The sequence below is a fragment of the Synchiropus splendidus genome, chromosome 18 (genome assembly GCF_027744825.2).
Source record: "Synchiropus splendidus isolate RoL2022-P1 chromosome 18, RoL_Sspl_1.0, whole genome shotgun sequence".
NCBI lineage: Eukaryota > Metazoa > Chordata > Actinopteri > Syngnathiformes > Callionymidae > Synchiropus > Synchiropus splendidus.
This window is the reverse complement of record NC_071351.1, coordinates 3,726,539-3,742,699: the sequence shown is the minus strand read 5'-3', so window position 1 is coordinate 3,742,699 and position 16,161 is coordinate 3,726,539. Positions and strand designations below refer to the sequence as shown.

The 16,161-nt window shown below is 49.0% G+C and overlaps 1 protein-coding gene across 1 annotated transcript in view; it reads left to right on the top strand.

The window, feature by feature from the left end:
- Positions 1-40: 40 nt before the first annotated feature.
- Positions 41-16,161, top strand: part of plxnb3 (plexin B3) — a 30,025-nt gene continuing 13,904 nt past the window's right edge. Inside the window, exons 1-2 of the mRNA XM_053849291.1 lie at positions 41-167; positions 7,147-7,214. The gene's annotated coding sequence lies outside the window, so the exon portion shown is untranslated. The remainder of the gene's footprint in view (positions 168-7,146; positions 7,215-16,161) is intronic.

Genomic DNA, 16,161 nt, shown 5'->3' with positions numbered 1-16,161 from the left:
CGGCGCGTCGCGACGCGGTAGGGCGCTGCGCGGCGTGCGGGGCGGGGTCTGTCGGACCTGTTGTACGGCTCTTAGCGAGCCGGGAGATCTCTCTTGGAGCGACTTTCTGAATGATTCTCCGAGCGGGTGGAACTCTAGAAGACACGGGAGGAAGCTGCACCGCTCGGGTGAGTGTGTCCCGGTTCGGGTTCGAGGTGTTCGCCACTTGTAGCCGCAGGAAGGAAGCGTGAGAGCGACAGGCGTGTCCGCCCGCGCCGCGCCAGACTGCACTCACATTCTGCTTCGTTTTACTTTACTGAAGCTTCTACACCGCCGCACGGTGGCGAGGACTTCACTAACGACTCACGCTTTAATAGCACACTTCACTGCCAGCTGTCGGCGTGGGTCTTTTCCTTTGTGCTCGCTTTGTGTCTGAGCTTTCTCTGTTTTTAGTTGAGCAGCCGCGAGACAAACAACAGCAAAGGAAGTTTGGGAGAGTGTGTTCGTGTGTGTTACTACATGTCAGTGTGTGTTGGAATGTCAACTATTCAGTGTGCGACTGCAGCCTCACTCACACTCACACACAGCTAAGTTTGTTTCAGCAACAGTTTGACATGTCAGAGGCCGTGGCGTCATTAAATGTCAGGACTTCAGCTGGTGCTGTTGGCTTGTTCATTATCTCCTATCGAATGGTTGCACACTGGATTCACTTGCTTTTACTGAGTCAAATTCACTAGCTTCCTTTGCTTAGTCTTGTTCTGTATTGTTCTGTTTTGCAACCTCACGTGTGAAGGTAGTCGTACTTACCACGTGATGCATCGTCAAAACTGCATCTTTGGCTCCTATAGTTGTCAATAAACAAGTCCTTGGAGGGAAGCTTCCGGCGATGCAGCGCCCCCTACTCTCCAACCTTTGGACCTCACTGCGACTAGCCGAACGCACCTCGTCGATCCTGGTCAGTCAAAGATGGCACCGAAGTCGCTGAGCAACTCATGGCTCAGTTGAATGAAACATGGCCGAACAAACATGGCTGACCCAACAAATTGAAGAACCGGTGGAACTCTTTTACTTTTTCCATCTGCCGTCAACTGTTTTTACCTACGTTTGACTCTTTAAAAATGTGTACCGTCCGACACTTTATTTACCATCAGCTTCTTCCTCCGTGGTGGACTTTACTTTGCTTATTTATTTCCTGTCTGGAGATGTCTGACAGGAATATCGGGCCCGCGCTCACAACCCTGTCCCAACGTCAGACTGGACGTCCACAGTCAACTCCGCTGTGCAGAGGCTTTGATGCTGTCTGGAGTGCTGTCCTCAACAAGTGTGAAATCAAGCCGCTACAGTTGAGCAGAGAGCAGCATGTCCAGCAGCAGCCGTGAAACCAGTGTGTCAAGCCTTGAAGCTCAAGTTCGCGGGCCACTTGAGTTAGCTTCTCATGAGGCCTGCGCTCAAGAACTCGACCTGCGTTCGCCGCAAGGTTGGTGTTTTGGCTAGTTTTTCTGTTGGAGTGTAAGCTGTCCTGCGGGTGATGCCTGAAGCAGGGACGATTAGTCAACAAATGTTTATTGATCTTCTTAAAGAAAACTAGCCTACACTCGTGACAAATTTATCTATGTGGGACACGGCATCATTCATCGGAGTCTGTCCTGACGTGAAGACGGAGGTGAGAACGCGTCACTTTTGGGGTGTGATTGAGAACCTCCAGAGCACACTTGGAGGAGTGCTGTTTTCTGAGACAAACGTCTCATTGTGTCGGACCACAATGTTATCTTTCCTCATCTTGTTTTGCCTTGTTACTTTCATAAACCCTGCTATTTCCAGAAAATGAGTTTATGCTTCAGCTGTTTTATCTCGTCGCTTCTCTTTGACTCGAAAACTCAACTGTGTGTTTATACGGCTTAATTTCCCTTTCCGTCTTCCTCTGGCGTCCGGCTTCCTGACCAGGGGCCCCCAGTGATTCGGTGTTGATGTGGAAAGACCGATTCACTGCTCAGGAAGGACAGGTCGACACTTAGGGCCAGCAAAGCATTCCTTCCAGGATTTTGCAATTGTTGTGCCCAAAAATAACTGGTTTTGCTCCAAATTTAAAAAAATAATAATTGTGGTATAAGTTGCGATCCTTTATGGTTATGGAACGGCTTGACAGGAAATAAAGACCTTTTATATATCAGCTTGTAAGTTTTTTGGGTAAAAGCTCCATATTGCTTTTTTTTTATTGCTTCATTCGCAAAAAGCAATGAATAGTTCAAGTGCAAATAACAGACACAAATGATGATGAAGTAAGTTTTGTTTATGATGATGTTCCGTGAGTAGTTTCAGGGTGTTGTTTGGTTCTGGAGCTCCTCTCAAGGGCGGAGCCTGATGGAGGTTTGGATGGGCAGAGTCTGACGGGTAAAGGTGTGTGTGAGCGCAGTTGTTCAGCGGATCATTAATAACGGCTGATACGTTCCACAGGGTCGTGATGTAGAGAGTCAGAAATAGTGTGGATAGAGTTGGATCTGGCGCCCATGTTTGTTTATGTTCGCCCCGTATAGTGTTCAGGTGACGCTGTGCTTGTGAGGACCACTTGTGACTTCCATCTATTCTGCATTTCAGTCATGGGAATCTGGATGTTTAAGAATGGCTGACCTGGCAGGGATTGGTTGATACTGCCTTTATAGTTGCCATGTAAACATTTCCTTGAGGGACTGTACACAACTGATCCTGACCTCCTCACTGAGGCAGACATGTGACCTCACTGACCAACCTGCTGAGTGTGTGAGTGACATCACCGTTGGATGCAAATGATGTCATGAAGGTCTTAATAACTTCCTCAGGACTATTGAGAAGGATTTAGACACTTGATCTCAAACACTGGAGCCCGTACAGATGGACACACACTCGTGCAGTCACACACACACACACACACACACACACACACACACATTGCCTCACAAGTAGCACTCTTGGAACCACAACACGAATACAGACACGCAACCCACAAATTTGTCGACACATTGCTAGCAAAGTGCAAACAGTGTGATATTTGCTAAAAATGCACACACTCCTTGCAGATGCACAACACATGCAGAGACAAACAAAACACAAGTAGGCAGTGCCTGCATGGAACCCTCCAAGTCACTTCACAACACACACACACTTCCTGTCTCCAACAAAGGCCCTTTTAAATGTGACATTTTCCCGTTCAGCAGAAGAACCAAAGCGCTGGACACAAATTCCACAGAACCCGCACAAGTTTGGGTGTGTGTGCCTTGTCACATCGTACACACACATGAATTGGACCGGATCTCCTCACAATCCTCCCCTGCGTTCGTGTCGTTCTGTTTGCGTGTGCTTCATCTGTTCCAGCAGATGAAAGGCAGCAGCTCGGATTCTTCAGGGACCTCAGCCTCCCGCTGCTGCCGCTGCGCTGGGACGCTCCCTCAGGGTGCGTGTGTGTGCCTGCCTGAGCATTAATTATTCCTTTTCCTTCCGTCCCTATCGTCCAACAAGTCTTGTTTTTTAAAGCTTATGGAGGGGAATTACATCACCGTGGAGGAAACTTTTCCCGAGCCCAAATGAAGGCTCTTATAGAGAGAGATCACCATTCCATCGTGTGTGGAACGTGATCACGGAGGGTGACGGGCCGACGAAGGTTTGCTCTTCTGTCGGGCTTTGATGGGTCGCACACCGGATGAGAGATGCGAAGTTAATACGCCTGAAACCTTTTAGACGACGAGCTGTGGCAGAGGGAGAGCACCTCTAGTCAAAGACTCATCTCTCCAGGATCACAACTCAACGCTTCAGAGGCTTCTGTCTGCTGACAGCGATTAGACTCCCTCACGAGACCGGCTCTGGTATCACCTCCACACATGCTCTCTGCAACGTCTACTTCTGTCACTCCGTGTTTCACTCCCTCCCCTGCTGTGGACGTGGTGATATCTGCATTACCATCCTGCTCAAGCCTCTTTTTGGAAACCATCTTGGCATTTCTTTAGTTTCATTTTGCGTCTCGTGCCTGGTGGTGACTGTAACCCCTGGAGAACCAGAGGTGCCGGAAATAATCTGGGAAATGCAATGTAATTACAGTAATTGCGATGACAACGTCACACTTTAGCGTATTGTGAGGCTGACTCTTCACTAAGTCGCTCAGAGCTCCAGTGAGGAAGCACGTTGCCAGTCCTGCCCGGGGCTCCTTCCAGTGGCACAAGCCCAAAACCTCTCATCAGAGACGTGTGCGAGAGGCATCCTCATGACTCGGAGGAACTCGGCCTTGCTGCTCACCACCCAAACACCCGAGTGCTTGGTTGAGTGGGGCAGCAGCCGTGGGGAAGAGGCCCAGATTCTGACTTCATGATCTCTCCAGTAGGTCCTGGGTCTGCCCAGTTGGGTGTGGAGGAGGAGCCGATGTTCTACTCTGACTCTTTCTGTTCTTCCTGACACGACACACTGAGAGTGTTTGTGCTGAGCTGTTACTTCACCACCAGGGGGCAGTAGTCCATCTCAGACTCCATAGGAAAAATCTCATTGCCAACCTGGACGGAACACCTCAACTGTTTTTGGACTGAGAGGAGCTGATCCTCATCCGTGACCTGGTCTGTGAAGAGCAATGAGTCCAGTCCTCACCAGTTTTGATGGCGATGATGTAGTGGAGAGGATGAGGGCGGCGCTTTTATTCATGGCAGTGTTTCGGTGATGACGGCAGTTGTGAAGTGACCGACAGAAGCCTGAGCTTATGGAAGATTATGATAATGACGGTAATTGTGATGGTGATCGTGGTGATGAGGATAATGATCATAACCATGGAGATTATGGTGTGGAGGATTCTGATAATGACGGCAGCAGCTGTTCCTTGTTTGAAACTCTTGAAGGGGCTTCCTCTTGTCGCCGCAGGTTAATGGGGGTCCCCAAATCGTCTGCAGGTGAGCGTCAGCCGAGTCGGCCTCCACCGACGGCGCGGAGCTTGGGCTTCTCCTGGTGTGCACGTACACACACGCCTGCCTGGCTGTGACTTTGGGGGTTCCATTGTTGATCCAGATTAGGGTGTGGCCTCCCCCCACCGATTATCACAACACACACACACACTCATGCGCTGTCAAGTGCGAATACCTCGTCCTTGATCACACCAACTGGCGCACCCCCATCCCTAACCACCCCCTCCCGCTCCCTTGTGAGTGTGTGTGTGTGTGTCAGATCCCTGCGTAGCTGCAGGTGATATTAATAAATCATAAAGCGGCTGGTTACTGGAGAAAAGACACACACATACACATACTGAAAGCCAACTCAACTCTATTAGCATCATAACTTTAGCTTCAACTTTTTCGGTTACCATGGCGCTGCGCGGAGGTTACTATGGTTACCAGGGTGATAGTTGAGGTAACCATGGCGACGCCTAGGGCCCTGGAACCTCAGAATGGCAGTAAAGCCCTGTGTGGCAGCGGCAAACTTCTTGTGTGAGTGTTTCCTCTCCCACTTTCTTTCCATATTTACCAGCCGTCATGGGATTGTGCTTTGTGGGCTTTGGCCTGCTGCGATAGTGCCGCGCTGTAATTGGCTGATTTGCTCAGATAAACTCCGAAATATCGCGCTGCTCCTTTAACATTCCCTCTGTGGCCGCGTGTGCGTCCGTGTGTGTGCGTGTTCTGGATAAACAGATTACATCTCCATAATGTCTCAGTTTGCAGATTTACAACATCAGATTAACTCCACAGATTGAAGAATGAAGGCTTTCTGCCTAATCTAGCGCCTGTATATATATATATGTGTGTATGTGTGTGTGACTTTGTGTATCTTAAATCGCCTGGTGGCCTATTTGGATGCCTCGATAGAAAACATGATGTAGAGTCGGGGTGGGGCTCCGCTCCGTGATGACAGCTGAGAACTAACGCCCGTCACCTGAGCAGCTGTGGGTCATGTGACCTGGCAGGTTGGTGTTGACACAGGTTGGTCATCTAACAAGCCAGGGATTTCTTCACTTTTCCATGGTCACTTCCGCACTACACCAGCTGAAGCTCAGCCTGAGGTCATGTGATCTCTTCAAACCTCCTAACTGCATCTTGTGTTTGAGGGCTGCTGGACACAGACGACCCGTGTCCTGCGCCTCGGAGCTAAATGTCGAACTAGAAGCAATAAATTTTTATCTATTTGTGTCCCAAAATAGCTCTTAAATCACATGCATCTAACTTTGCCAGGAGGATACATGCAGAAAACATGATGTCACATCTGTATTTGGGTTGCTACATGGCGTTGCTTGGCTTCAGCTCATTCATCCCCGCAGCCTGGGTTCAATTCGAGTGTTCTGTCAGCACAATGACAATGTAATTCTGCTGTGTCTCTCGAAGACCTCTAGATGAGTCTAAACTCATCTGACAAAACTCCTGTGTCAGTGAAGGCTAATCTCATGTCCTGCTGTGATACTGAACACACAGGTTCTACGCTGAGACGCTGGAGTTCACTTGTTTTGGTGTGAGTGGTGGCCAACGGCAGTGTTTTGTCCTCATGAATAAATAACAGGACACTTGGTGTCTCCGCGTTTCACCAGAGTCGCGGCGAAACCGCGACAATTGAGGAGCGCTAAACTGTGCAGGGCCACATTTAGATTTCAGCGGATCATTTCTGGGAATTTTTTTTACTATTTTGAAATGCAACATTTCACAACAGTCGAATTGTTCTGCCTCTATTGTGTCATTGGTTCCCGCAAAGAGCGAGTGGTGATGCTGGTGATAACAGGTGTCATATTGTCCCGTGGGAAGAGGGAGTGCCCTGTGTGCTCTTTAGCAAGACAAGCAGTTGTTCTCCGGAGCGGCCAGTTGGCACACCTGTCTGTGGAGACGCTGACAGCTGCTCGTCTCTCGAGTCTTCTGGTCCGGACCTCTTTGTGCGTGACCGTGGCTCAGCTGATCACAGAGACCTGATGTTGCTGGTGCAGATCCTCTTCCCTGCTGCCTGAGGCCTGTGATCTTGGGCAGACCTTCCTCTCCCCAACAGTTGTTGAGTCCCACCCTGAGTGTGAACATGCTTGGATTAGACTAAACCCTCACTGCAGGACAAAAGGCTTCCCCTTCATGTAGTTCCTAACTGTAGGTTATCAGCATGGATGAATTGCAACAAGACGAGGAGCAAACCTCTGGTCTCTCTTTCACTTTAATTCCTCTACTTAAAAGCTAATATTTAATGTTTGTTTTCCAGAATCATCCTCCTGATGAAAATCGCTCCTGATCGTTATCAGCAGAGACACGCCCTGGTGGTGGCAGCAGGTCAGTGCCACTCCGAAAACCTCATGTTTGCGTCTGTTCTTTCTCATTCTGTCCATTCTTCTGGCGTTGAAGTGAACTAAGTAAAGAGTCAGCTCACCTGGAATGTTTTAAGTGATGACATTCCGAAGCTTCTGGTGGCAGTGGCTCAGTTTTGGTTGTGAGATCTTGATCATTGCTCTTGAACGCAGCATCAGCTCGTACCTTGGCGAAGCAAGGCTCGTCCCACTGAGCCTCATTCTTTGAGACAAAATCATTAAAATATTTCCAGTTTCTGTTGAAGAAGCAGTGCAGGCAGAGGAGACCTGGCTTGTTCAGGAATGTCTGCGTCTCCTTAGCATTGTTTAATTGTTGAGTTTGGATCAATGTAGCGCCTCCTGGTGACTTCCTCGATCAATGCACCCAGCCTGAAGTTGTTGGCTGGAACGAGGCGTGTGTGTCTGTGTCTGTGTGTTTCAGTCCATCACATGCATTTCCTTCCAATTACTGTCCCTCACCTCTCACCCCCTTCACCTCCCCTCCTCCCCCCTCCAGTCATTACTCTGCCTGGTTGCTTCGTCCACAAGCTGCTTTTCACACTGAATGATCCCCCTCCTCCCCCCTTCATACTCCCCCTCTAAAGCCTCTTCCCCGTCCTTCGTCTTTTGTTTCTGCTGAAAACCCTCAAATTACACACTCACACTCACACACACACCGAGACATTCATATACACTTGCATAGGCGACTAATGTAACGTTCTCTGCATCTATTTGGGGGGTTTAATGGCTGACAGTTTGAGAGGGGAAGGTCAACAGCATACCATTTCCATAATACATCCGTGTGTGTTCACAGTATTGTGGTGCTTTGGCAATGTTTATTCACCCGGTACAACTATACATCACCACATCTGAAGCTTGTGTGTCAACAGTGGGGATGAAAAGTTAGTATTTAGACACTGAAATGTATGTTTCAACTTATCAATGGAGCTGCAAAACTGTGAGGATTGCTTTTTAAATCACTTGGTGAAGCAGAGAGTGCAGCCAGGGAGAAGCCGGCTGTGGACACTTCAGGGGACAGTTGTGGTCGCTTACATGATGCTTCAGAGGTGAAGATTTAGAGGCTGCCATTTGGAGTCACTGGAAAGGCACACAGTATATCAGAGGCAGGTGTTGGGAAGACTGGACACAAGACTGGTCGGGAGGACAGTTGGTTTGGAGATGTGGAGACAGAGTTGGACCACGAATGTTGGAGGCTCATTAGGACCTGGAGAGGAGAGAAGTGATGTTATATTATGACACTGACATCATTGGACCAGTAGAATAGTCATTGCTGTCTGTGTTATGGTGAAGGATAATGAAAGGTCAAACCCCAACTGAGAGAACCCGATCTGTATGAATTACTGTATAATATAACAGTACTATATTTGTGGTGGGATATAATAACAGTGTAATAAAATATGAAAAATGACATTAACATTTAGGCATAATTATGAGTCATTCATCTAAAACTGTGGTCATTATCACTGTATTTATATTGGATGTACTGTCATTGTCGTCATCAATAATTTATTGTTTTTTTTGAAGGTTGACTGGTGTCGCTTTTAAATCTTTGTTTGGAGGAGGTGGGGGTGGTCGCGACTGTCGTCTTTGTCTGTTGTGTATTTGTGTTTTCCTCCGCCGCTTTCCTGATTTCATCAGACAGTTGAGCGGCAAATTGAGTCATATTCTTTGCAGGAAAAGTTATTTATATTTCAGCGCTGATAAACATGATGGATGGCAGCGCAGCTGTTGGCTTTCCCTAAACTGTTCAGGTGTAAGTCAGGCTCTTTTAATCATAATAATGTTGAATATCTGCCGACCAGTGCCTTCACCTGGTCAAAGGGGGAGTTTAATATCTCAGCGCCAGCTAATAAAAATGTGCGCTTCAAGAAGCAGGTGTTCAAACATGAAGTATGAAATGAGTATCTGGCTGCAGGAGCGAGTGGCAACACTGCTCTTCTTTTCCTCAGCTGCTCCTTTGTGTGGAGAAACACCGATCATTCAACTGGAAATATTCAACTTCATGTCAAAGGTCAGCCGCCGTGACCTCGGACTGGAACCGGCTGATAAATTCCGACTTACAGCTGCGATTGGTCAGCGTGCCCGATATGGAGATGTGAACATATTTTAGAAACACACACAGAAATACACACAGATATAAATCAATCGGAGGCTGTAATAAAAGACCAGACACACCCTGAGGTGTGTGTGTGTGTGCAAGGGTGCGTGAAAGAGAGAGTTAGAGCTCAGCTGGGAGTGTTTGTCCACTTCTCACCAGGAGCCCCCTCATGCAATATTAAACACGCGCACACACACACACACACACACACACACACACACACATAGATGAATAAATGACTGTTAAAGCGTTCAGTGACAAACATGTCTGACCAGTGTCTTGGTGCTGATAACGTTCACTCACTCGCTCGCCGATGTTGATGCGAACACCTGAGCATCAGTGATGATCAGCTGACTCAGCGTGGCGGTGACATCATCGGCTTGTGGCCAGTCACAGAGCTCCTTCTCTGACTCACCTGGGTTCTGTTCCAGCCAGTCCCGGTCCGGCCCGGTTCTCGCGGCACTTCTGCTGTGTGGGTGGAGTCAAAACATGTGGTTTCCTCACTAATATATTACCCCTCACAGACGGGGTCGTGACCTTTTATTGAGAGCCGCAGCTGTTTATTTTTAACACACACACATTGATTGTCACATGCACACACACGGAACACACAGCAACAAAAGCACAGCCAGGAAAACAACAGCTACACACTCTTGGGGACACAATGACTCTTTGACATGCATCAACACAGTAGTACTCAGTATGCAGTGACGCACACCCTGATATGGATGGTAACAAACATGCTGCAGCACTTACACATGTGGATTGGCTAAAACAGGATGCACAAACAAACAAAGAATAAAGTTAACATTCAGTGTCACGCGTTAACGCTCAAACTTTAAAGCATTCGATGACTTGGAGATAGTTGATACACACGTGACGTGCGACAGACCTACGCAACAATAGACCCATCGATGTGTAACACACATACACATACACACAACTTGTTGGCCGGCTGACAAACACACGCACACACTTGCTAACTTAAGGACCTCACTGACAAACACATTCACAAACAGTTGACCCCCACCCACACGAAGGTGCACTGCACCGTGGTACACAGAAGCGCACACACACACACACACACACACACACACACACAGTAACACACGGCAGTAGTGGGTGTGGCTGTCTCATGTCGACATGGTCCGCTGATTTACTACCTCGCATGCTCACTTTCTAACTTCACGCCTCAAACCACCGATTAAATATTAAATACTTTGGCTCCGCCCCTTTCATTCAGCGAAGCCCCTCCCCCAGCCCCACCTGCTCCCTGTGTCTCAGTTGCTGGCACCCCCTGCACCCCCACCCCTCCCCTCGTCCTCTAACAATGTCTTGTTGTGAATAATGAGATTACAGCCGGCTGCAGGCTGGTGACACCCCCCTCCTCACCCCGCCCCCTTCCTTACATTGAGCCCCGCCCCCTCTTTCCCTCTCTCTCCCCATCTGTCTGTGTGTGTCGATCGTCCATGCTGACTCTCAGTCATCTGTTTTCGGAGCGATGAAAGAACGTCGGGTGTCTTCTGCATGAAGTGAGTGTCGCTCTCTCTTTCTCGCTCTCCCTGCCTTTGATTGACAGCTGGCTCTGACTAATTTACAGTGATTTGATTAACGGAGCAGGAGCCAGAACCGGCGGGAAGTTCCCTCAGGACCTGAACACAACTACAGTCGTCTGAGCGCAGACAAAGTCTGGGTGTCAGATCGCGTCTTTCTGACTTCCACTTCAGCGTCAGTGGTTCTGTTCTGGTCCTGGGTTCGGTCTGACTTCATCTCATATCTTACCTGCTGCTGATATGTGTGTGAGTGTGTGTGTCAGTGAGGCGTATGTGGCTTTAATGGATGGTCCTGGTGAACTTTGCTTTGAAATTACCAAAAATAAATGACGCACAAATGTTTTTTATTTATTCAACTCAATTGAAATTTGAATTTTCACCACAAATTCTGACAATAATTGAGCATGAATATGCAATTGATGTTAGTTTAGTTTATGATTTTAGACTTCCTTTCCCTCCAATCTCATCCGTCTTGACTTCTACTATCAAAGAGGACCCAGCAGGGGGCGCTTGTTTGTTTGTGACTGTTGACTTGTAGCCTTGCTAAAACATTAGCTGCATGTGACTGTCTTCACCTACACATCAACTTTGGGGAGGAAATGAATGTAAAGCAATCATGTACATTTGTTCCTGTCGAAAATCCTGTTAAATTTCACACTCATTTGATGGATTTCCATTCCACCTTCCAATAGAGTCCTGCTTACTGTCTGGAGTGTCCACCAGGGCACGGTGTGCACCTCTTGCTGTGTGTGTCATGTGACTGTGACAACCTGCAGTGGTCTGTTAGGACAGTGCAGAGCAGTGTAACGGTCTCTCTCAAATGTTTGCGTGCGTTGCCTACTCTGAGTTGGGCGGAGCCTCTTGAGTCACAGGTGTATCTGCGTCTGACTGAGGCGGAGCCACTGAGCTCTGATGCGAATAGCGTGAGGGTATGATGTCACTTGCTCAGACACTGAGGGCCAGCAGAGCTTCCCATCCACAGTTTTCCATCCCTAAGTTACGTGGAAGGGTGTGGCACATCGTAACGCAACCTCCAGGGGGCACTGTTCTGGTGAACTCATGACCTGTGGGGATTAAGGATATCAGAGTTGGAGGTCCTCTGAACTTTCGTTTCAATTGTGCTCCTTCACCTGAGGTTTTCTCACTCAGTTCAATTGTCTACGATCCACTTGTCAATGACTGCAGCTCTTTGCGGTCTGTAGTGGTCAGGAGCTATCAATAGCTCTCTGTGGACGGAGTGGCTGGTACAACCGTCGAGTGCAGTGTCTGGTGACCTCAGCAAGAGCTGCTGGCTGAGATGAGCTGAAATGGAAGCAGGAAAATAGATCCTGATAAAAGGCGTCATCGTGCAATTTGGGGATGGAAGGAGAGTTTTCATTATGTCGCAGCTCACTTCCCAACGCGCCCCTGCTTCATTGTGAAATGACTGTGTCCATGCAAACGCTTTCCTTGGCGAACTCTCGGCTGCTTTCTGTCAAACTTGCCAAGTGGTAGTGGCGCGTTAAGAAAAGGAAGGGAGGTGTCACTTGAAATGAACGAAGGCTTGAGTGTGCAGCGATTTCCTGCCAAAGATGACGAGGAAAAGAACATTATAAAGTGTTAATGAGAACAAAAGCGAGGAGCAAAAGACATAAACTGGTTCTTTCGAGGATACACTGGGTGGGGTTGCCTCCCCCCGCCTCCCCTTGGGGCTGCCACATCACTGAATTCCGTCCTTGAACACACAACTTTGAAAATTCATGTTTTTTCCCTCAATTTTGAAAGTAAAGCGGAGTTGTACATGTGATCATAATATATTGAAACATTGACGCTCCACTTACGCAGGCACCCACCGGAGGGGGTCAGAGCGCGCCGCGCTGATGAGCGGTAATGATATCGATGCTGATTCCATCACTCTGCGTGTGTGTGTGTGTGTGTTCAGATCAAAGCAGCCCATCCACGTCATCAATATTCAGTTTTCCACTTCAGTAGCCGCGGCTCCTTCAAGTGATGTCACTCTCGCCGGAGGATGAGATGTCAACAGTTCCTCTGTCGGTGTTTACATGTTTACGTCATGCAGCTGTCAGGACTCCCGCCGCCTCATGTCACGCGGGTTCTCTGACTTGGGCCCAATTTCCAGCCCTGGGTTCTGGTCCGCTTCATGTGTATTTGGGCGTGCAAGGTTGTGAATCATAAACGAGGACAAAGAGCAGACAAAAGCCGAGTATTTCTTCAGGATTCCTCCTCACTCTGGCTCATGTCTCACCACTGCTGATGCTCTGGTTCCTGCGGATAGAAAAACCTTTTATTTTTTAAATGTTGTTTCTGTCCACGGCGTTGGTGAGAGTGCGACATCCATTAGTCAAAAACCCAAATTGGCAGTCGATGAAAGGCTCTTGTTTAAGCCTCTTTTCCTTTACTGCGCTCGTTTTACAGCTGGTTTCTCAACGGGAGAACAGAATTCCTCGACACCACCACGTCTTGAGATCAGCACCATTCTCTTAATGTAGCAAGATTCCTGCTGAGAACCCCCGGATTTAGAGGGGCTGATCCTCCTGCCGGCTGCCTGGCTCTCTGGCTTCATTCAAAAAGTGCTCGTAGTCGCGGACTGATGATGTCATTGGGACGCAGTCATTTGCTGAAATGGAGCGATTTAATCCTTAAATCGTGGAGGATTAGACCCCCCTGGATGATTGCACCTCAAAATCTGTCCAGAAAGATCAGGAACAGTTGACAAAACAAAGGCCTGTGGTGGAGCCCCACACGGCCGAGACATCTGGCCCAGGTCCTTATGGTGCTGAGGAATGAGATGTCAGTTTCCTCTTCTCCTGCCCTCAGGCTCCCTCTCAACCTCTCGGACGTCAGCGTCCTTCAAGCCCTCTTGGCTCATCTCGGGTGTCCACGGCTACACGAACATAGAGCGGTGCCACGGGCTGAACCCCCGCAGTTTTGATTTGAGGTCATGAAGCATCACGGATGATCAGCTCTGAAACGCCATTTATTCCCAGACAATTCTGCGGCAGTGAAGAGCCACAGACCAGCAATTCACATTCATTGGCTTCTAACTTTTCAATGAAGTCCTCCACTCATTCAGAACCCTCAACAGTGGAGCACGGTTTCTCACTCTTCTGAGCCGAACACTCCAGCGATCATGTCTTTAGAAACCCAGCTCTATCACGTGATGAGCTCAGAATCCGGCCAGCCTTGGGTTAACCAGCTAATCCCAATGTGAGGCTGGGTCCAGGCGGGTGGTAAATGGTCCAACCATCAGCTGTTCCCCTTCAGGGGTGATTCCAAACACTGGAATAAGTGGGTCACTGCTGAGGCGGTCCAGAGAAGCCTTCTAGGTCAGGACAGACCCAAAACAAGTGCCTCATCTGAACAGCTGTGTTCAGGCAGTTTCAGAGGCTCTTAAATCCCTCACATCAATTTATTCTTTGAGCCTTGCAAGAAACATAACCTCCTGGTGGAATAGCTGAGGAGCTGCCGTGTGCTGGTGACGAAGGAGACCGGTGGATGTGAAGCATGTGCTTCTGAGGCCCTCTCTCGCTCAAGTGGTCTGAGTCGCCGTGAGGTGTCCCCCGCCTCACACCCTAGCTAGCTGAGAAGACACCCACCAGGTAATATAGAGGACCTACCTAACAATGAGTCCCCCTTGTGGTCAGCGATTGAAATGACATTTCAAAATGAAGTTTTTGAATTGGCTTAGACACCATGTTAGTCAGGAACTGCTCAAATACACTGGATGGTATGAAAACAATCGATGAGATATTAAATCAGACACGAGCGTTGGATCAATATGTGAATCAGGGAGGAGCCGTGATTCACTGAGCCGCAGTGACAACACAATCTTTCACACAACTGCTGGCTTCACGTTCAATTTCCGCCCTGTGCTCGTGGATGTGGGGGTGTGGGGGGGCAGAGACAAGGATCACAGGCTCGGCCTGATTATCGGGGCCACGCCCACCTTTACTCCGAAGGTCTGCCGTCTTTCCTGCCTCGCTCCGGCGTGTCGTCACCGCAGAGAACCGGCTTCGGTCCGATTTCAATAAGTTGTGGTCAGTTTCTGTTGAGGAAAGTAGGCCGAGCGAGAGAGCGAGCGAGCGAGTGGGTGGGAGCGAGCAAGCGAGCGAGGTAACGAGGGAGATAGAAAGAGAGGATGGGATGGGAGAGGATGGGAGCGAGCGAGGAAATGAGAAAAGGAGGGAGGAGGGGGTCCCTGGGAGTAAAAGAGAAGACTGAACAAAGAGAAATAATTCCACACACACTCACTTTGCTGACTCTCAACTTCAAAGAGAAGACACACATTTACAGTAGAGCGTGTGTGTGAGTCGGCGGGTGAGTGTGTGTGAGCCGGAGGTAAGGCAGCCTGTGATCACCTCGACATATTGAAAGCTGCTCGTCCTTAATTTCCATACAGAGAGGAGGAGGGGGAGGCAGTGGGGAGTGGGCGGAGGGAACAAAAGAAGTAAAACTGCTGAACAGTCGTCACCTAGAGCATTGGAGCTGTCGCCATGGTGACCGGAACAGGGGTACCGACAGCAGATCAGACGGTCTCGGACCCGTGGTCCTGATGAGAGTCTCTCCGTCTGACTGACAGGTACAGTTGGTTCTGATCTCATTCAGTAGGTCCAGTTTCGGAGGGCTCCCTGCGGCTGAGGAGGGGATCGCCTCTGTGAGCTTCACTTCTGTGACGGTCCAGAGGCTCTCGTGTTCAATAGACTCCTTGATGTTCGAATCCAAGTGGTGATGAAGGTCTTGGTAATCATCCCCAAAAGTGGGTCTCTACTGGTGGTCCGGGTTTTTCAGGGGCCTGAGTTGATGGTTCTGATGTGGAAGAGCTCAGCTTTTGTGAAGAATTCAGATCCCTGCTTTGGGTCACTCCCCAGCTCATGTGGCTGGTTCTGATCAGAACTGATCAGAACATGATCTGTGCAGCAGGGACTGGGCCCACTGATGTCTTGATGGGGGTCCCACAGAGGGACCTAGGCTCTCTGAAAGTGGTCTCTTTTGGTTTGGAGCTTGATCCATCTGTGAGCTGCAGATTAGTGACGTCCGTGAGGACGGTTCTGATGGAGGTCCTTAAGATCCGCAGTCTCTGGTGCTGGTTCTGATCAGAGACTCTGAAGAGGACTTTGATGAAAGGGTCCGGTTTTGTGGGCTTAAGAGTTCACTTTGTGGCAGGGAGTAGAGAAGTTCCCTCATGCCTGGTCCTGATGAGAGTCTCAGCAGCCAGATGTGCTGTTGCCATGGTTACAATCAGCACGTACAATTAAACATCC